Raw genomic sequence first — 23,143 nt, forward strand, 5'->3', positions numbered from 1 at the left:
TTGCCTGTTTTGAAATTTTTGTCCATTCCCTACTTCAGCACAATTTTTTAGGGCAGGTGTCCTTTACAGCCCTGAGTCCTTGTGAATGTTAAGTGACCATTAGCTGTGAGTTTAAAGCTGCTCTTGCAGGAAACGGCCACAAGGTGGCATCATTTCTCCTTTACCAAATTTGGTAACTGGGGAAACAGAGCCTTAATGGAAGTGGTGTTCTAGGTTGTAAATTAGAATGGAATGTGCCAGGAAAAAGCCCTTTATGTTTATGTCTCATTACTTGTTGTTCATATTTATAATTTACTTTTTATTTTTTATCCAAGCAAATTTGATTACAATGGTTTGTTTGTTCTAGGTGGGCAAATGTGGTTCTTTCACACATATACGTGTATCTATTCTTCCTCGCATCCTTTTCCCATATAGGTTATGACACAATGTTGAGTAGTCTTCTCCTGGTCTTCCGTACGTCTTGGTGATTATATATTTCACATGGTTTGTATATCTCTGTTAACCCCAATATGGTAAATTATCCAATCCTCATCCCTTTCTATTTGATGAACCATAAGTTTTTTAATGAATCTGTGATTGCCTTTCTCTGTGGAAATATCTTCATTAGTATCAATTTTTATGTAACTCCTAAAAGGGATATGATAGGATATGTGTCTTTTACTTTCTCACTTACTACAAGTGGTGTGATTACGTCTAGACTCATCTATGGTGCTGCAAATGGCATTGTTTCATTTTTTTCACTAGCGAATATTCCATCTATACATGGAGGAGTTCTTCTTTGTCCACCCATCTGTTGGTGGACTTTTTGGTTACCTCCATATCTTGGCTATTGTAATACTGTGCAATGCAGATTTGCCTGCCTGTGTTTTTCCAATTCTCTCTTCTTAGATTATAGGTCGAGGAGTGGGCCGGCTGGATCATATGGTAGCTCAATGTTTACCTTTTTAGGCACCTCCATTCTGTTCTCATTTGTGGCCCTTTCCAAGTTACGTCCCCCTTGAAGTTGAGGGTATGCATTTCTCCACAACAGCTTCAGCATTTATTGTTTGTAGTTTTCTTGCTGATGGTTTTTCTGACAAGTGTGAGCTGATACCTCTTTTTGGTTGAATTCGCATGTGCCTCATAATCCGTTGAAACTGAGCTTTAAGGCATATCCTTTTTATTTTTCAAGCTGTGATTACCCCTTAGTTCTTCAAAGTGTTCTCTTAAAGTATGTGTCACATTTTGAAATGTTTTGGCCATTACCTCCCTCAAGACATATTGAGGGCATGTTTCATTTACAGTCCTGCATTACTTCTTCCTATGAAATGACCATTAGCACAGGCCTTAAAGCTGTTTTTGCAGGTAACTGCCAGAGGGTGGCAGCCTTTCTATGTTCCCCACCCTGGTAACTAGGGAAATGCCCTTGCGGCCTGTGGTGTTTCTCAGTTATAAATTAGAGTGGAGTGTGCCCGGACAAACCCACACAAGCTGATGTCTCTTTACTTTTGTTCAATTTTTAAATTTAATTTTTATTTTTTATTGGAGTAATTTTCCACTGTGTACTTGGACGACTTCTACTTTGTGCATTCCTCAGTTGATGGACATTTTCATTGCTTCCAAGTGTTGGCTATGGTAAATATTGTTGGAGTGCAGGATTGCCAGCCTGTGACTTTTTTTTTTAATATTTATTTATTTATTTATTTATTTATTTATTTATTTATTTATTTTTGGCTGTGTTGGATCTTCGTTTGTGCGCGAGGGCTTTCTGTAGTTGCGGCGAGCGGGGGCCACTCTTCAGCGCGGTGCGTGGGTCTCTCACTATCGCGGCCTCTCTTGTTGCGGAGCACAGGCTCCATGCGCGCAGGCTCAGTGGTTGTCGCTCACAGGCCCAGTTGCTCCGCGGCATGTGGGATCTTCCCAGACCGGGGCTCGAACCCGTGTGCCCTGCATTGGCAGGCAGACTCTCAACCACTGCACCACCAGGGAAACCCCAAGCCTGTGACTTTTTGATTCTCATTTTCTCAGGTGATAGGCCCAGCAGTGGGTGTGATTGATTGACTGGTAGCACCGTGTTACCCTTATCAAAGCACCTTCTTTGTGTTTTCATTAGTGGCTCTTACCACGTCCCCCTCAGAATCGAGGGTACGCATTTCTCCACAATCGCTTCAGCATTTATTGTTTTCAGCATTTATGCTAATGGCCCTTCTGGCTGGTGTGAGCTGATAGGTTTTTGTACTTTGGGTTTTCATGTCTTTGAAAATTCATAAAACTCATCATTTTTCTCTGCCGTTTTCTTTTCTGCTAAAAAAAGGAAACAGTTGGGAGTACAATATAATTCTTGAAATTGTCTTCTTGGAAGCTTGCCCTCTGTTAAATTTTTTGGTCGATTTTCCAGCCCAGAATTTTTTTAGAGAGCAGGTCTCATTTCCCGAACTGCAAGTGTGGTGCATATTTAGTGACCTTTAGTAATGGGTTAAAAGCTGCTGTTGTGGAAAGTGGCCTCAAGCAGGCAGCATTCCTCCATTCCCAAATCTGGGTACTAGGGCAGCAGAGCCTTTCTGGAAGTCGTGCTCCTAGGTTGTAAATTATATTGGAATGTGCATGGAGAAACCCCCATAAGTTTATGTCTCATTATTTCTTCTTGGTTTTAAAAATTTTTTTAATTGCAGTAAAGCTTAGAATATTGTTTGTCCGAGGTGTACACAATCTGGTTCATTTGTACATTATATATGTCTATTCAAGTACAGATCCCCTTCCCATGTAAAATGTTACAGAGGGTTCCGCACACCTCCCTTCTATATGGTAGGTCTTTTTGAGATATGTATATAATATGTGTTTGTATACATATAGTAACACTAACCTTAATTTATCCACTCCCCCCACCTTTCCTTTTAGATGAGCATAGTTTGTTTTCTAAATCTGTGAGTGTCTTTCTCTTTGGAAATATGTTCATTTGTGTCAGTTATTAGATAACGCCTGTAAGTGATATCATAGAATATAGGTCTTTTGCTTTCGGACTTACCTCATGTTTCGTGATTATCTCCAGACTCATTTGTGGTGCCTCAAAGAACAATGGTTCATTGTTTTCCATGGCTAATATTCCATTGTGTACATGGACCACTTCTTCTTTATCTAGTCACCTGTTGTTGGACATTTTGATTCCTTCACTGTCTTGGCTATTGTGAAGAAGGCTGCACTGAAGCTTTTGCGGCCTGTGTCTTCTCGATTCTTGTCTTCTCCGGTGAGAGGTCCAATGGTGCGCCTGCTGGATTGAATGGTACCTCCATTTTTACTTTTAAACACAGCTCCTTTCTGTTCTCATTATTGGCCGTTACCCCTTTACGTCTCACCAGCAGGTAGAGGGTACACAGTTCTCTAAAACCCCGTCAGCATTTATTGTTTGTAGACTTTTTGCTGATGGTCAGTCGACTGGTATAAGTTGAAACTTTTTGTAGATTAGATTTCATGGGTCTAACACTCCCTGAGGTTGAGCTTTTATCCATTTTCCTTTTTTTTTAAAAGAGCGTGAGTAAAACGTTAATATTCATACTCTCTTCTGGAGACATTTGCCTGTTTTGAAATTTTTGTCCATTCCCTACTTCAGCACAATTTTTTAGGGCAGGTGTCCTTTACAGCCCTGAGTCCTTGTGAATGATAAGTGACCATTAGCTGTGAGTTTAAAGCTGCTCTTGCAGGAAACGGCCACAAGGTGGCATCATTTCTCCTTTACCAAATTTGGTAACTGGGGAAACAGAGCCTTAATGGAAGTGGTGTTCTAGGTTGTAAATTAGAATGGAATGTGCCAGGAAAAAGCCCTTTATGTTTATGTCTCATTACTTGTTGTTCATATTTATAATTTACTTTTTATTTTTTATCCAAGCAAATTTGATTACAATGGTTTGTTTGTTCTAGGTGGGCAAATGTGGTTCTTTCACACATATACGTGTATCTATTCTTCCTCGCATCCTTTTCCCATATAGGTTATGACACAATGTTGAGTAGTCTTCTCCTGGTCTTCCGTACGTCTTTGGTGATTATATATTTCACATGGTTTGTATATCTCTGTTAACCCCAATATGGTAAATTATCCAATCCTCATCCCTTTCTATTCGATGAACCATAAGTTTTTTAATGAATCTGTGATTGCCTTTCTCTGTGGAAATATCTTCATTAGTATCAATTTTTATGTAACTCCTAAAAGTGATATGATAGGATATGTGTCTTTTACTTTCTCACTTACTACAGGTGGTGTGATTACGTCTAGACTCCTCTACGGTGCTGCAAATGGCATTGTTTCATTTTTTTCACTAGCGAATATTCCATCTATACATGGAGGAGTTCTTCTTTGTCCACCCATCTGTTGGTGGACTTTTTGGTTACCTCCATATCTTGGCTATTGTAATACTGTGCAATGCAGATTTGCCTGCCTGTGTTTTTCCAATTCTCTCTTCTTAGATTATAGGTCGAGGAGTGGGCCTGCTGGATCATATGGTAGCTCAATGTTTACCTTTTTAAGGCACCTCCATTCTGTTCTCATTTGTGGCCCTTTCCAAGTTACGTCCCCCTTGAAGTTGAGGGTATGCATTTCTCCACAACAGCTTCAGCATTTATTGTTTGTAGTTTTCTTGCTGATGGTTTTTCTGACAAGTGTGAGCTGATACCTCTTTTTGGTTGAATTCGCATGTGCCTCATAATCCGTTGAAACTGAGCTTTAAGGCATATCCTTTTTATTTTTCAAGCTGTGATTACCCCTTAGTTCTTCAAAGTGTTCTCTTAAAGTATGTGTCACATTTTGAAATGTTTTGGCCATTACCTCCCTCAAGACATATTGAGGGCATGTTTCATTTACAGTCCTGCATTACTTCTTCCTATGAAATGACCATTAGCACAGGCCTTAAAGCTGTTTTTGCAGGTAACTGCCAGAGGGTGGCAGCCTTTCTATGTTCCCCACCCTGGTAACTAGGGAAATGCCCTTGCGGCCTGTGGTGTTTCTCAGTTATAAATTAGAGTGGAGTGTGCCCGGACAAACCCACACAAGCTGATGTCTCTTTACTTTTGTTCAATTTTTAAATTTAATTTTTATTTTTTATTGGAGTAATTTTCCACTGTGTACTTGGACGACTTCTACTTTGTGCATTCCTCAGTTGATGGACATTTTCATTGCTTCCAAGTGTTGGCTATGGTAAATATTGTTGGAGTGCAGGATTGCCAGCCTGTGACTTTTTTTTTTAATATTTATTTATTTATTTATTTATTTATTTATTTATTTATTTATTTTTGGCTGTGTTGGATCTTCGTTTGTGCGCGAGGGCTTTCTGTAGTTGCGGCGAGCGGGGGCCACTCTTCAGCGCGGTGCGTGGGTCTCTCACTATCGCGGCCTCTCTTGTTGCGGAGCACAGGCTCCATGCGCGCAGGCTCAGTGGTTGTGGCTCACGGGCCCAGTTGCTCCGCGGCATGTGGGATCTTCCCAGACCGGGGCTCGAACCCGTGTGCCCTGCATTGGCAGGCAGACTCTCAACCACTGCACCACCAGGGAAACCCCAAGCCTGTGACTTTTTGATTCTCATTTTCTCAGGTGATAGGCCCAGCAGTGGGTGTGATTGATTGACTGGTAGCACCGTGTTACCCTTATCAAAGCACCTTCTTTGTGTTTTCATTAGTGGCTCTTACCACGTCCCCCTCAGAATCGAGGGTACGCATTTCTCCACAATCGCTTCAGCATTTATTGTTTTCAGCATTTATGCTAATGGCCCTTCTGGCTGGTGTGAGCTGATAGGTTTTTGTACTTTGGGTTTTCATGTCTTTGAAAATTCATAAAACTCATCATTTTTCTCTGCCGTTTTCTTTTCTGCTAAAAAAAGGAAACAGTTGGGAGTACAATATAATTCTTGAAATTGTCTTCTTGGAAGCTTGCCCTCTGTTAAATTTTTTGGTCGATTTTCCAGCCCAGAATTTTTTTAGAGAGCAGGTCTCATTTCCCGAACTGCAAGTGTGGTGCATATTTAGTGACCTTTAGTAATGGGTTAAAAGCTGCTGTTGTGGGAAGTGGCCTCAAGCAGGCAGCATTCCTCCATTCCCAAATCTGGGTACTAGGGCAGCAGAGCCTTTCTGGAAGTCGTGTTCCTAGGTTGTAAATTATATTGGAATGTGCATGGAGAAACCCCCATAAGTTTATGTCTCATTATTTCTTCTTGGTTTTAAAAATTTTTTTAATTGCAGTAAAGCTTAGAATATTGTTTGTCCGAGGTGTACACAATCTGGTTCATTTGTACATTATATATGTCTATTCAAGTACAGATCCCCTTCCCATGTAAAATGTTACAGAGGGTTCCGCACACCTCCCTTCTATATGGTAGGTCTTTTTGAGATATGTATATAATATGTGTTTGTATACATATAGTAACACTAACCTTAATTTATCCACTCCCCCCACCTTTCCTTTTAGATGAGCATAGTTTGTTTTCTAAATCTGTGAGTGTCTTTCTCTTTGGAAATATGTTCATTTGTGTCAGTTATTAGATAACGCCTGTAAGTGATATCATAGAATATAGGTCTTTTGCTTTCGGACTTACCTCATGTTTCGTGATTATCTCCAGACTCATTTGTGGTGCCTCAAAGAACAATGGTTCATTGTTTTCCATGGCTAATATTCCATTGTGTACATGGACCACTTCTTCTTTATCTAGTCACCTGTTGTTGGACATTTTGATTCCTTCACTGTCTTGGCTATTGTGAAGAAGGCTGCACTGAAGCTTTTGCGGCCTGTGTCTTCTCGATTCTTGTCTTCTCCGGTGAGAGGTCCAATGGTGCGCCTGCTGGATTGAATGGTACCTCCATTTTTACTTTTAAACACAGCTCCTTTCTGTTCTCATTATTGGCCGTTACCCCTTTACGTCTCACCAGCAGGTAGAGGGTACACAGTTCTCTAAAACCCCGTCAGCATTTATTGTTTGTAGACTTTTTTCTGATGGTCAGTCGACTGGTGTAAGTTGAAACTTTTTGTAGATTAGATTTCATGGGTCTAACACTCCCTGAGGTTGAGCTTTTATCCATTTTCCTTTTTTTTTAAAAGAGCGTGAGTAAAACGTTAATATTCATACTCTCTTCTGGAGACATTTGCCTGTTTTGAAATTTTTGTCCATTCCCTACTTCAGCACAATTTTTTAGGGCAGGTGTCCTTTACAGCCCTGAGTCCTTGTGAATGTTAAGTGACCATTAGCTGTGAGTTTAAAGCTGCTCTTGCAGGAAACGGCCACAAGGTGGCATCATTTCTCCTTTACCAAATTTGGTAACTGGGGAAACAGAGCCTTAATGGAAGTGGTGTTCTAGGTTGTAAATTAGAATGGAATGTGCCAGGAAAAAGCCCTTTATGTTTATGTCTCATTACTTGTTGTTCATATTTATAATTTACTTTTTATTTTTTATCCAAGCAAATTTGATTACAATGGTTTGTTTGTTCTAGGTGTGCAAATGTGGTTCTTTCACACATATACGTGTATCTATTCTTCCTCGCATCCTTTTCCCATATAGGTTATGACACAATGTTGAGTAGTCTTCTCCTGGTCTTCGGTACGTCTTTGGTGATTATATATTTCACATGGTTTGTATATCTCTGTTAACCCCAATATGGTAAATTATCCAATCCTCATCCCTTTCTATTCGATGAACCATAAGTTTTTTAATGAATCTGTGATTGCCTTTCTCTGTGGAAATATCTTCATTAGTATCAATTTTTATGTAACTCCTAAAAGTGATATGATAGGATATGTGTCTTTTACTTTCTCACTTACTACAGGTGGTGTGATTACGTCTAGACTCATCTATGGTGCTGCAAATGGCATTGTTTCATTTTTTTCACTAGCGAATATTCCATCTATACATGGAGGAGTTCTTCTTTGTCCACCCATCTGTTGGTGGACTTTTTGGTTACCTCCATATCTTGGCTATTGTAATACTGTGCAATGCAGATTTGCCTGCCTGTGTTTTTCCAATTCTCTCTTCTTAGATTATAGGTCGAGGAGTGGGCCTGCTGGATCATATGGTAGCTCAATGTTTACCTTTTTAAGGCACCTCCATTCTGTTCTCATTTGTGGCCCTTTCCAAGTTACGTCCCCCTTGAAGTTGAGGGTATGCATTTCTCCACAACAGCTTCAGCATTTATTGTTTGTAGTTTTCTTGCTGATGGTTTTTCTGACAAGTGTGAGCTGATACCTCTTTTTGGTTGAATTCGCATGTGCCTCATAATCCGTTGAAACTGAGCTTTAAGGCATATCCTTTTTATTTTTCAAGCTGTGATTACCCCTTAGTTCTTCAAAGTGTTCTCTTAAAGTATGTTTCACATTTTGAAATGTTTTGGCCATTACCTCCCTCAAGACATATTGAGGGCATGTTTCATTTACAGTCCTGCATTACTTCTTCCTATGAAATGACCATTAGCACAGGCCTTAAAGCTGTTTTTGCAGGTAACTGCCAGAGGGTGGCAGCCTTTCTATGTTCCCCACCCTGGTAACTAGGGAAATGCCCTTGCGGCCTGTGGTGTTTCTCAGTTATAAATTAGAGTGGAGTGTGCCCGGACAAACCCACACAAGCTGATGTCTCTTTACTTTTGTTCAATTTTTAAATTTAATTTTTATTTTTTATTGGAGTAATTTTCCACTGTGTACTTGGACGACTTCTACTTTGTGCATTCCTCAGTTGATGGACATTTTCATTGCTTCCAAGTGTTGGCTATGGTAAATATTGTTGGAGTGCAGGATTGCCAGCCTGTGACTTTTTTTTTTTAATATTTATTTATTTATTTATTTATTTATTTATTTATTTATTTATTTATTTATTTATTTATTTATTTTTGGCTGTGTTGGATCTTCGTTTGTGCGCGAGGGCTTTCTGTAGTTGCGGCGAGCGGGGGCCACTCTTCATCGCGGTGCGTGGGTCTCTCACTATCGCGGCCTCTCTTGTTGCGGAGCACAGGCTCCATGCGCGCAGGCTCAGTGGTTGTGGCTCACGGGCCCAGTTGCTCCGCGGCATGTGGGATCTTCCCAGACCGGGGCTCGAACCCGTGTGCCCTGCATTGGCAGGCAGACTCTCAACCACTGCACCACCAGGGAAGCCCCAAGCCTGTGACTTTTTGATTCTCATTTTCTCAGGTGATAGGCCCAGCAGTGGGTGTGATTGATTGACTGGTAGCACCGTGTTACCCTTATCAAAGCACCTTCTTTGTGTTTTCATTAGTGGCTCTTACCACGTCCCCCTCAGAATCGAGGGTACGCATTTCTCCACAATCGCTTCAGCATTTATTGTTTTCAGCATTTATGCTAATGGCCCTTCTGGCTGGTGTGAGCTGATAGGTTTTTGTACTTTGGGTTTTCATGTCTTTGAAAATTCATAAAACTCATCATTTTTCTCTGCCGTTTTCTTTTCTGCTAAAAAAAGGAAACAGTTGGGAGTACAATATAATTCTTGAAATTGTCTTCTTGGAAGCTTGCCCTCTGTTAAATTTTTTGGTCGATTTTATAGCCCAGAATTTTTTTAGAGAGCAGGTCTCATTTCCCGAACTGCAAGTGTGGTGCATATTTAGTGACCTTTAGTAATGGGTTAAAAGCTGCTGTTGTGGGAAGTGGCCTCAAGCAGGCAGCATTCCTCCATTCCCAAATCTGGGTACTAGGGCAGCAGAGCCTTTCTGGAAGTCGTGTTCCTAGGTTGTAAATTATATTGGAATGTGCATGGAGAAACCCCCATAAGTTTATGTCTCATTATTTCTTCTTGGTTTTAAAAATTTTTTTAATTGCAGTAAAGCTTAGAATATTGTTTGTCCGAGGTGTACACAATCTGGTTCATTTGTACATTATATATGTCTATTCAAGTACAGATCCCCTTCCCATGTAAAATGTTACAGAGGGTTCCGCACACCTCCCTTCTATATGGTAGGTCTTTTTGAGATATGTATATAATATGTGTTTGTATACATATAGTAACACTAACTTTAATTTATCCACTCCCCCCACCTTTCCTTTTAGATGAGCATAGATTGTTTTCTAAATCTGTGAGTGTCTTTCTCTTTGGAAATATGTTCATTTGTGTCAGTTATTAGATAACGCCTGTAAGTGATATCATAGAATATAGGTCTTTTGCTTTCGGACTTACCTCATGTTTCGTGATTATCTCCAGACTCATTTGTGGTGCCTCAAAGAACAATGGTTCATTGTTTTCCATGGCTAATATTCCATTGTGTACATGGACCACTTCTTTATCTAGTCACCTGTTGTTGGACATTTTGATTCCTTCACTGTCTTGGCTATTGTGAAGAAGGCTGCACTGAAGCTTTTGCGGCCTGTGTCTTCTCGATTCTTGTCTTCTCCGGTGAGAGGTCCAATGGTGCGCCTGCTGGATTGAATGGTACCTCCATTTTTACTTTTAAACACAGCTCCTTTCTGTTCTCATTATTGGCCGTTACCCCTTTACGTCTCACCAGCAGGTAGAGGGTACACAGTTCTCTAAAACCCCGTCAGCATTTATTGTTTGTAGACTTTTTGCTGATGGTCAGTCGACTGGTGTAAGTTGAAACTTTTTGTAGATTAGATTTCATGGGTCTAACACTCCCTGAGGTTGAGCTTTTATCCATTTTCCTTTTTTTTTAAAAGAGCGTGAGTAAAACGTTAATATTCATACTCTCTTCTGGAGATATTTGCCTGTTTTGAAATTTTTGTCCATTCCCTACTTCAGCACAATTTTTTAGGGCAGGTGTCCTTTACAGCCCTGAGTCCTTGTGAATGTTAAGTGACCATTAGCTGTGAGTTTAAAGCTGCTCTTGCAGGAAACGGCCACAAGGTGGCATCATTTCTCCTTTGCCAAATTTGGTAACTGGGGAAACAGAGCCTTAATGGAAGTGGTGTTCTAGGTTGTAAATTAGAATGGAATGTGCCAGGAAAAAGCCCTTTATGTTTATGTCTCATTACTTGTTGTTCATATTTATAATTTACTTTTTATTTTTTATCCAAGCAAATTTGATTACAATGGTTTGTTTGTTCTAGGTGGGCAAATGTGGTTCTTTCACACATATACGTGTATCTATTCTTCCTCGCATCCTTTTCCCATATAGGTTATGACACAATGTTGAGTAGTCTTCTCCTGGTCTTCCGTACGTCTTTGGTGATTATATATTTCACATGGTTTGTATATCTCTGTTAACCCCAATATGGTAAATTATCCAATCCTCATCCCTTTCTATTCGATGAACCATAAGTTTTTTAATGAATCTGTGATTGCCTTTCTCTGTGGAAATATCTTCATTAGTATCAATTTTTATGTAACTCCTAAAAGTGATATGATAGGATATGTGTCTTTTACTTTCTCACTTACTACAGGTGGTGTGATTACGTCTAGACTCATCTATGGTGCTGCAAATGGCATTGTTTCATTTTTTTCACTAGCGAATATTCCATCTATACATGGAGGAGTGCTTCTTTGTCCACCCATCTGTTGGTGGACTTTTTGGTTACCTCCATATCTTGGCTATTGTAATACTGTGCAATGCAGATTTGCCTGCCTGTGTTTTTCCAATTCTCTCTTCTTAGATTATAGGTCGAGGAGTGGGCCGGCTGGATCATATGGTAGCTCAATGTTTACCTTTTTAAGGCACCTCCATTCTGTTCTCATTTGTTGCCCTTTCCAAGTTACGTCCCCCTTGAAGTTGAGGGTATGCATTTCTCCACAACAGCTTCAGCATTTATTGTTTGTAGTTTTCTTGCTGATGGTTTTTCTGACAAGTGTGAGCTGATACCTCTTTTTGGTTGAATTCGCATGTGCCTCATAATCCGTTGAAACTGAGCTTTAAGGCATATCCTTTTTATTTTTCAAGCTGTGATTACCCCTTGGTTCTTCAAAGTGTTCTCTTAAAGTATGTGTCACATTTTGAAATGTTTTGGCCATTACCTCCCTCAAGACATATTGAGGGCATGTTTCATTTACAGTCCTGCATTACTTCTTCCTATGAAATGACCATTAGCACAGGCCTTAAAGCTGTTTTTGCAGGTAACTGCCAGAGGGTGGCAGCCTTTCTATGTTCCCCACCCTGGTAACTAGGGAAATGCCCTTGCGGCCTGTGGTGTTTCTCAGTTATAAATTAGAGTGGAGTGTGCCCGGACAAACCCACACAAGCTGATGTCTCTTTACTTTTGTTCAATTTTTAAATTTAATTTTTATTTTTTATTGGAGTAATTTTCCACTGTGTACTTGGACGACTTCTACTTTGTGCATTCCTCAGTTGATGGACATTTTCATTGCTTCCAAGTGTTGGCTATGGTAAATATTGTTGGAGTGCAGGATTGCCAGCCTGTGACTTTTTTTTTTAATATTTATTTATTTATTTATTTATTTATTTATTTATTTATTTATTTATTTTTGGCTGTGTTGGATCTTCGTTTGTGCGCGAGGGCTTTCTGTAGTTGCGGCGAGCGGGGGCCACTCTTCATCGCGGTGCGTGGGTCTCTCACTATCGCGGCCTCTCTTGTTGCGGAGCACAGGCTCCATGCGCGCAGGCTCAGTGGTTGTGGCTCACGGGCCCAGTTGCTCCGCGGCATGTGGGATCTTCCCAGACCGGGGCTCGAACCCGTGTGCCCTGCATTGGCAGGCAGACTCTCAACCACTGCACCACCAGGGAAGCCCCAAGCCTGTGACTTTTTGATTCTCATTTTCTCAGGTGATAGGCCCAGCAGTGGGTGTGATTGATTGACTGGTAGCACCGTGTTACCCTTATCAAAGCACCTTCTTTGTGTTTTCATTAGTGGCTCTTACCACGTCCCCCTCAGAATCGAGGGTACGCATTTCTCCACAATCGCTTCAGCATTTATTGTTTTCAGCATTTATGCTAATGGCCCTTCTGGCTGGTGTGAGCTGATAGGTTTTTGTACTTTGGGTTTTCATGTCTTTGAAAATTCATAAAACTCATCATTTTTCTCTGCCGTTTTCTTTTCTGCTAAAAAAAGGAAACAGTTGGGAGTACAATATAATTCTTGAAATTGTCTTCTTGGAAGCTTGCCCTCTGTTAAATGTTTTGGTCGATTTTCCAGCCCAGAATTTTTTTAGAGAGCAGGTCTCATTTCCCGAACTGCAAGTGTGGTGCCTATTTAGTGACCTTTAGTAATGGGTTAAAAGCTGCTGTTGTGGAAAGTGGCCTCAAGCAGGCAGCATTCCTCCATTCCCAAATCTGGGTACTAGGGCAGCAGAGCCTTTCTGGAAGTCGTGCTCCTAGGTTGTAAATTATATTGGAATGTGCATGGAGAAACCCCCATAAGTTTATGTCTCATTATTTCTTCTTGGTTTTAAAAATTTTTTTAATTGGAGTAAAGCTTAGAATATTGTTTGTCCGAGGTGTACACAATCTGGTTCATTTGTACATTATATATGTCTATTCAAGTACAGATCCCCTTCCCATGTAAAATGTTACAGAGGGTTCCGCACACCTCCCTTCTATATGGTAGGTCTTTTTGAGATATGTATATAATATGTGTTTGTATACATATAGTAACACTAACCTTAATTTATCCACTCCCCCCACCTTTCCTTTTAGATGAGCATAGTTTGTTTTCTAAATCTGTGAGTGTCTTTCTCTTTGGAAATATGTTCATTTGTGTCAGTTATTAGATAACGCCTGTAAGTGATATCATAGAATATAGGTCTTTTGCTTTCGGACTTACCTCATGTTTCGTGATTATCTCCAGACTCATTTGTGGTGCCTCAAAGAACAATGGTTCATTGTTTTCCATGGCTAATATTCCATTGTGTACATGGACCACTTCTTCTTTATCTAGTCACCTGTTGTTGGACATTTTGATTCCTTCACTGTCTTGGCTATTGTGAAGAAGGCTGCACTGAAGCTTTTGCGGCCTGTGTCTTCTCGATTCTTGTCTTCTCCGGTGAGAGGTCCAATGGTGCGCCTGCTGGATTGAATGGTACCTCCATTTTTACTTTTAAACACAGCTCCTTTCTGTTCTCATTATTGGCCGTTACCCCTTTACGTCTCACCAGCAGGTAGAGGGTACACAGTTCTCTAAAACCCCGTCAGCATTTATTGTTTGTAGACTTTTTGCTGATGGTCAGTCGACTGGTGTAAGTTGAAACTTTTTGTAGATTAGATTTCATGGGTCTAACACTCCCTGAGGTTGAGCTTTTATCCATTTTCCTTTTTTTTTAAAAGAGCATGAGTAAAACGTTAATATTCATACTCTCTTCTGGAGACATTTGCCTGTTTTGAAATTTTTGTCCATTCCCTACTTCAGCACAATTTTTTAGGGCAGGTGTCCTTTACAGCCCTGAGTCCTTGTGAATGTTAAGTGACCATTAGCTGTGAGTTTAAAGCTGCTCTTGCAGGAAACGGCCACAAGGTGGCATCATTTCTCCTTTACCAAATTTGGTAACTGGGGAAACAGAGCCTTAATGGAAGTGGTGTTCTAGGTTGTAAATTAGAATGGAATGTGCCAGGAAAAAGCCCTTTATGTTTATGTCTCATTACTTGTTGTTCATATTTATAATTTACTTTTTATTTTTTATCCAAGCAAATTTGATTACAATGGTTTGTTTGTTCTAGGTGGGCAAATGTGGTTCTTTCACACATATACGTGTATCTATTCTTCCTCGCATCCTTTTCCCATATAGGTTATGACACAATGTTGAGTAGTCTTCTCCTGGTCTTCCGTACGTCTTTGGTGATTATATATTTCACATGGTTTGTATATCTCTGTTAACCCCAATATGGTAAATTATCCAATCCTCATCCCTTTCTATTTGATGAACCATAAGTTTTTTAATGAATCTGTGATTGCCTTTCTCTGTGGAAATATCTTCATTAGTATCAATTTTTATGTAACTCCTAAAAGGGATATGATAGGATATGTGTCTTTTACTTTCTCACTTACTACAGGTGGTGTGATTACGTCTAGACTCATCTATGGTGCTGCAAATGGCATTGTTTCATTTTTTTCACTAGCGAATATTCCATCTATACATGGAGGAGTTCTTCTTTGTCCACCCATCTGTTGGTGGACTTTTTGGTTACCTCCATATCTTGGCTATTGTAATACTGTGCAATGCAGATTTGCCTGCCTGTGTTTTTCCAATTCTCTCTTCTTAGATTATAGGTCGAGGAGTGGGCCGGCTGGATCATATGGTAGCTCAATGTTTACCTTTTTAAGGCACCTCCATTCTGTTCTCATTTGTGGCCCTTTCCAAGTTACGTCCCCCTTGAAGTTGAGGGTATGCATTTCTCCACAACAGCTTCAGCATTTATTGTTTGTAGTTTTCTTGCTGATGGTTTTTCTGACAAGTGTGAGCTGATACCTCTTTTTGGTTGAATTCGCATGTGCCTCATAATCCGTTGAAACTGAGCTTTAAGGCATATCCTTTTTATTTTTCAAGCTGTGATTACCCCTTAGTTCTTCAAAGTGTTCTCTTAAAGTATGTGTCACATTTTGAAATGTTTTGGCCATTACCTCCCTCAAGACATATTGAGGGCATGTTTCATTTACAGTCCTGCATTACTTCTTCCTATGAAATGACCATTAGCACAGGCCTTAAAGCTGTTTTTGCAGGTAACTGCCAGAGGGTGGCAGCCTTTCTATGTTCCCCACCCTGGTAACTAGGGAAATGCCCTTGCGGCCTGTGGTGTTTCTCGGTATAAATTAGAGTGGAGTGTGCCCGGACAAACCCACACAAGCTGATGTCTCTTTACTTTTGTTGGATTTTTAAATTTAATTTTTATTTTTTATTGGAATAATTTTCCACTGTGTACGTGGACCACTTCTACTTTGTGCATTCCTCGGTTGATGGACATTTTCATTGCTTCCAAGTGTTGGCTATGGAAAATATTGATAGAGTGCAGGATTGCCAGCCTGTGAGTTTTTTTTTTTAATATTTATTTATTTATTTATTTATTTATTTATTTATTTATTTATTTATTTTTGGCTGTGTTGGATCTTCGTTTGTGCGCGAGGGCTTTCTGTAGTTGCGGCGAGCGGGGGCCACTCTTCATCGCGGTGCGTGGGTCTCTCACTATCGCGGCCTCTCTTGTTGCGGAGCACAGGCTCCATGCGCGCAGGCTCAGTGGTTGTGGCTCACGGGCCCAGTTGCTCCGCAGCATGTGGGATCTTCCCAGACCGGGGCTCGAACCCGTGTGCCCTGCATTGGCAGGCAGACTCTCAACCACTGCACCACCAGGGAAGCCCCAAGCCTGTGACTTTTTGATTCTCATTTTCTCAGGTGATAGGCCCAGCAGTGGGTGTGATTGATTGACTGGTAGCACCGTGTTACCCTTTTCAAAGCACCTTCTTTGTGTTTTCATTAGTGGCTCTTACCACGTCCCCCTTAGAATCGAGGGTACGCATTTCTCCACAATCGCTTCAGCATTTATTGTTTGCAGCATTTATGCTAATGGCCCTTCTGGCTGGTGTGAGCTGATAGGTTTTTGTACTTTGGGTTTGCATGTCTTTGAAAATTCATAAAACTCATCATTTTTCTCCGCCGTTTTCTTTTCTGCTAAAAAAAGGAAACAGTTGGGAGTACAATATAACTCTTGAAATTGTCTTCTTGGAAGCTTGCCCTCTGTAAAATTTTTTGGTCGATTTTCCAGCCCAGAATTTTTTTAGAGAGCAGGTCTCATTTCCCGAACTGAAAGTGTGGTGCATATTTAGTGACCTTTAGCAATGGGTTAAAAGCTGCTGTTGTGGGAAGTGGCCTCAAGCAGGCAGCATTCCTTCATTCCCAAATCTGGGTACTAGGGCAGCAGAGCCTTTCTGGAAGTCGTGTTCCTAGGTTGTAAATTATATTGGAATGTGCGTGGAGAAACCCCCATAAGTTTATGTCTCATTATTTCTTATTGGTTTTAAAATTTTTTTTAATTGGGGTAAAGCTTAGACTATTGTTTGTCCGAGGTGTACACAATCTGGTTTATTTGTACATTATATATGTCTATTCAAGGACAGATCCCCTTCCCATGTAAAATGTTACAGAGGGTTCCGCACACCTCCCTTCTATATGGTAGGTCTTTTTGAGATATGTATATAATATGTGTTTGTATACATATAGTAACACTAACCTTAATTTATCCACTCCCCCCACCTTTCCTTTTAGATGAGCATAGTTTGTTTTCTAAATCTGTGAGTGTCTTTCTCTGTGGAAATATGTTCATTTGTGTCAGTTATTAGATAACGCCTATAAGTGATATCATAGAATATAGGTCTTTTGCTTTCGGACTTACCTCATGTTTCGTGATTATCTCCAGACTCATTTGTGGTGCCTCAAAGAACAATGGTTCATTGTTTTCCATGGCTAATATTCCAATGTGTACATGGACCACTTCTTCTTTATCTATTCACCTGTTGTTGGACATTTTGATTCCTTCACTGTCTTGGCTATTGTGAATACGGCTGCACTGAAGCGTTGGCGGCCTGTGTCTTCTCGATTCTTGTCTTCTCCGGTGAGAGGTCCAATGGTGCGCCTGCTGGATTGAATGGTACCTCCATTTTTACTTTTAAACACAGCTCCTTTCTGTTCTCATTATTGGCCGTTACCCCTTTACGTCTCACCAGCAGGTAGAGGGTACACAGTTCTCTAAAACCCCGTCAGCATTTATTGTTTGTAGACTTTTTGCTGATGGTCAGTCGACTGGTGTAAGTTGAAACTTTTTGTAGATTAGATTTCATGGGTCTAACACTCCCTGAGGTTGAGCTTTTATCCATTTTCCTTTTTTTTAAAAAGAGCGTGAGTAAAACGTTAATATTCATACTCTCTTCTGGAAACATTTGCCTGTTTTGAAATTTTTGTCCATTCCCTACTTCAGCACAATTTTTTAGGGCAGGTGTCCTTTACAGCCCTGAGTCCTTGTGAATGTTAAGTGACCATTAGCTGTGAGTTTAAAGCTGCTCTTGCAGGAAACGGCCACAAGGTGGCATCATTTCTCCTTTACCAAATTTGGTAACTGGGGAAACAGAGCCTTAATGGAAGTGGTGTTCTAGGTTGTAAATTAGAATGGAATGTGCCAGGAAAAAGCCCTTTATGTTTATGTCTCATTACTTGTTGTTCATATTTATAATTTACTTTTTATTTTTTATCCAAGCAAATTTGATTACAATGGTTTGTTTGTTCTAGGTGTGCAAATGTGGTTCTTTCACACATATACGTGTATCTATTCTTCCTCGCATCCTTTTCCCATATAGGTTATGACACAATGTTGAGTAGTCTTCTCCTGGTCTTCCGTACGTCTTTGGTGATTATATATTTCACATGGTTTGTATATCTCTGTTAACCCCAATATGGTAAATTATCCAATCCTCATCCCTTTCTATTTGATGAACCATAAGTTTTTTAATGAATCTGTGATTGCCTTTCTCTGTGGAAATATCTTCATTAGTATCAATTTTTATGTAACTCCTAAAAGTGATATGATAGGATATGTGTCTTTTACTTTCTCACTTACTACAGGTGGTGTGATTACGTCTAGACTCATCTATGGTGCTGCAAATGGCATTGTTTCATTTTTTTCACTAGCGAATATTCCATCTATACATGGAGGAGTTCTTCTTTGTCCACCCATCTGTTGGTGGACTTTTTGGTTACCTCCATATCTTGGCTATTGTAATACTGTGCAATGCAGATTTGCCTGCCTGTGTTTTTCCAATTCTCTCTTCTTAGATTATAGGTCGAGGAGTGGGCCTGCTGGATCATATGGTAGCTCAATGTTTACCTTTTTAAGGCACCTCCATTCTGTTCTCATTTGTGGCCCTTTCCAAGTTACGTCCCCCTTGAAGTTGAGGGTATGCATTTCTCCACAACAGCTTCAGCATTTATTGTTTGTAGTTTTCTTGCTGATGGTTTTTCTGACAAGTGTGAGCTGATACCTCTTTTTGGTTGAATTCGCATGTGCCTCATAATCCGTTGAAACTGAGCTTTAAGGCATATCCTTTTTATTTTTCAAGCTGTGATTACCCCTTAGTTCTTCAAAGTGTTCTCTTAAAGTATGTGTCACATTTTGAAATGTTTTGGCCATTACCTCCCTCAAGACATATTGAGGGCATGTTTCATTTACAGTCCTGCATTACTTCTTCCTATGAAATGACCATTAGCACAGGCCTTAAAGCTGTTTTTGCAGGTAACTGCCAGAGGGTGGCAGCCTTTCTATGTTCCCCACCCTGGTAACTAGGGAAATGCCCTTGCGGCCTGTGGTGTTTCTCGGTATAAATTAGAGTGGAGTGTGCCCGGACAAACCCACACAAGCTGATGTCTCTTTACTTTTGTTGGATTTTTAAATTTAATTTTTATTTTTTATTGGAATAATTTTCCACTGTGTACGTGGACCACTTCTACTTTGTGCATTCCTCGGTTGATGGACATTTTCATTGCTTCCAAGTGTTGGCTATGGAAAATATTGATAGAGTGCAGGATTGCCAGCCTGTGAGTTTTTTTTTTTAATATTTATTTATTTATTTATTTATTTATTTATTTATTTATTTATTTATTTATTTTTGGCTGTGTTGGATCTTCGTTTGTGCGCGAGGGCTTTCTGTAGTTGCGGCGAGCGGGGGCCACTCTTCATCGCGGTGCGTGGGTCTCTCACTATCGCGGCCTCTCTTGTTGCGGAGCACAGGCTCCATGCGCGCAGGCTCAGTGGTTGTGGCTCACGGGCCCAGTTGCTCCGCAGCATGTGGGATCTTCCCAGACCGGGGCTCGAACCCGTGTGCCCTGCATTGGCAGGCAGACTCTCAACCACTGCACCACCAGGGAAGCCCCAAGCCTGTGACTTTTTGATTCTCATTTTCTCAGGTGATAGGCCCAGCAGTGGGTGTGATTGATTGACTGGTAGCACCGTGTTACCCTTTTCAAAGCACCTTCTTTGTGTTTTCATTAGTGGCTCTTACCACGTCCCCCTTAGAATCGAGGGTACGCATTTCTCCACAATCGCTTCAGCATTTATTGTTTGCAGCATTTATGCTAATGGCCCTTCTGGCTGGTGTGAGCTGATAGGTTTTTGTACTTTGGGTTTGCATGTCTTTGAAAATTCATAAAACTCATCATTTTTCTCCGCCGTTTTCTTTTCTGCTAAAAAAAGGAAACAGTTGGGAGTACAATATAACTCTTGAAATTGTCTTCTTGGAAGCTTGCCCTCTGTTAAATGTTTTGGTCGATTTTCCAGCCCAGAATTTTTTTAGAGAGCAGGTCTCATTTCCCGAACTGCAAGTGTGGTGCCTATTTAGTGACCTTTAGTAATGGGTTAAAAGCTGCTGTTGTGGGAAGTGGCCTCAAGCAGGCAGCATTCCTCCATTCCCAAATCTGGGTACTAGGGCAGCAGAGCCTTTCTGGAAGTCGTGTTCCTAGGTTGTAAATTATATTGGAATGTGCATGGAGAAACCCCCATAAGTTTATGTCTCATTATTTCTTCTTGGTTTTAAAAATTTTTTTAATTGCAGTAAAGCTTAGAATATTGTTTGTCCGAGGTGTACACAATCTGGTTCATTTGTACATTATATATGTCTATTCAAGTACAGATCCCCTTCCCATGTAAAATGTTACAGAGGGTTCCGCACACCTCCCTTCTATATGGTAGGTCTTTTTGAGATATGTATATAATATGTGTTTGTATACATATAGTAACACTAACCTTAATTTATCCACTCCCCCCACCTTTCCTTTTAGATGAGCATAGTTTGTTTTCTAAATCTGTGAGTGTCTTTCTCTTTGGAAATATGTTCATTTGTGTCAGTTATTAGATAACGCCTGTAAGTGATATCATAGAATATAGGTCTTTTGCTTTCGGACTTACCTCATGTTTAGTGATTATCTCCAGACTCATTTGTGGTGCCTCAAAGAACAATGGTTCATTGTTTTCCATGGCTAATATTCCATTGTGTACATGGACCACTTCTTCTTTATCTAGTCACCTGTTGTTGGACATTTTGATTCCTTCACTGTCTTGGCTATTGTGAAGAAGGCTGCACTGAAGCTTTGGCGGCCTGTGTCTTCTCGATTCTTGTCTTCTCCGGTGAGAGGTCCAATGGTGCGCCTGCTGGATTGAATGGTACCTCCATTTTTACTTTTAAACACAGCTCCTTTCTGTTCTCATTATTGGCCGTTACCCCTTTACGTCTCACCAGCAGGTAGAGGGTACACAGTTCTCTAAAACCCCGTCAGCATTTATTGTTTGTAGACTTTTTGCTGATGGTCAGTCGACTGGTGTAAGTTGAAACTTTTTGTAGATTAGATTTCATGGGTCTAACACTCCCTGAGGTTGAGCTTTTATCCATTTTCCTTTTTTTTTAAAAGAGCGTGAGTAAAACGTTAATATTCATACTCTCTTCTGGAGACATTTGTCTGTTTTGAAATTTTTGTCCATTCCCTACTTCAGCACAATTTTTTAGGGCAGGTGTCCTTTACAGCCCTGAGTCCTTGTGAATGTTAAGTGACCATTAGCTGTGAGTTTAAAGCTGCTCTTGCAGGAAACGGCCACAAGGTGGCATCATTTCTCCTTTACCAAATTTGGTAACTGGGGAAACAGAGCCTTAATGGAAGTGGTGTTCTAGGTTGTAAATTAGAATGGAATGTGCCAGGAAAAAGCCCTTTATGTTTATGTCTCATTACTTGTTGTTCATATTTATAATTTACTTTTTATTTTTTATCCAAGCAAATTTGATTACAATGGTTTGTTTGTTCTAGGTGTGCAAATGTGGTTCTTTCACACATATACGTGTATCTATTCTTCCTCGCATCCTTTTCCCATATAGGTTATGACACAATGTTGAGTAGTCTTCTCCTGGTCTTCCGTACGTCTTTGGTGATTATATATTTCACATGGTTTGTATATCTCTGTTAACCCCAATATGGTAAATTATCCAATCCTCATCCCTTTCTATTCGATGAACCATAAGTTTTTTAATGAATCTGTGATTGCCTTTCTCTGTGGAAATATCTTCATTAGTATCAATTTTTATGTAACTCCTAAAAGTGATATGATAGGATATGTGTCTTTTACTTTCTCACTTACTACAGGTGGTGTGATTACGTCTAGACTCATCTATGGTGCTGCAAATTGCATTGTTTCATTTTTTTCACTAGCGAATATTCCATCTATACATGGAGGAGTTCTTCTTTGTCCACCCATCTGTTGGTGGACTTTTTGGTTACCTCCATATCTTGGCTATTGTAATACTGTGCAATGCAGATTTGCCTGCCTGTGTTTTTCCAATTCTCTCTTCTTAGATTATAGGTCGAGGAGTGGGCCTGCTGGATCATATGGTAGCTCAATGTTTACCTTTTTAAGGCACCTCCATTCTGTTCTCATTTGTGGCCCTTTCCAAGTTACGTCCCCCTTGAAGTTGAGGGTATGCATTTCTCCACAACAGCTTCAGCATTTATTGTTTGTAGTTTTCTTGCTGATGGTTTTTCTGACAAGTGTGAGCTGATACCTCTTTTTGGTTGAATTCGCATGTGCCTCATAATCCGTTGAAACTGAGCTTTAAGGCATATCCTTTTTATTTTTCAAGCTGTGATTACCCCTTAGTTCTTCAAAGTGTTCTCTTAAAGTATGTGTCACATTTTGAAATGTTTTGGCCATTACCTCCCTCAAGACATATTGAGGGCATGTTTCATTTACAGTCCTGCATTACTTCTTCCTATGAAATGACCATTAGCACAGGCCTTAAAGCTGTTTTTGCAGGTAACTGCCAGAGGGTGGCAGCCTTTCTATGTTCCCCACCCTGGTAACTAGGGAAATGCCCTTGCGGACTGTGGTGTTTCTCGGTATAAATTAGAGTGGAGTGTGCCCGGACAAACCCACACAAGCTGATGTCTCTTTACTTTTGTTGGATTTTTAAATTTAATTTTTATTTTTTATTGGAATAATTTTCCACTGTGTACGTGGACCACTTCTACTTTGTGCATTCCTCGGTTGATGGACATTTTCATTGCTTCCAAGTGTTGGCTATGGAAAATATTGATAGAGTGCAGGATTGCCAGCCTGTGACTTTTTTTTTTTAATATTTATTTATTTATTTATTTATTTATTTTTGGCTGTGTTGGATCTTCGTTTGTGCGCGAGGGCTTTCTGTAGTTGCGGCGAGCGGGGGCCACTCTTCATCGCGGTGCGTGGGTCTCTCACTATCGCGGCCTCTCTTGTTGCGGA

This window comes from Balaenoptera physalus (genome assembly GCF_965194825.1).
Source record: "Balaenoptera physalus genome assembly, chromosome: 14".
NCBI lineage: Eukaryota > Metazoa > Chordata > Mammalia > Artiodactyla > Balaenopteridae > Balaenoptera > Balaenoptera physalus.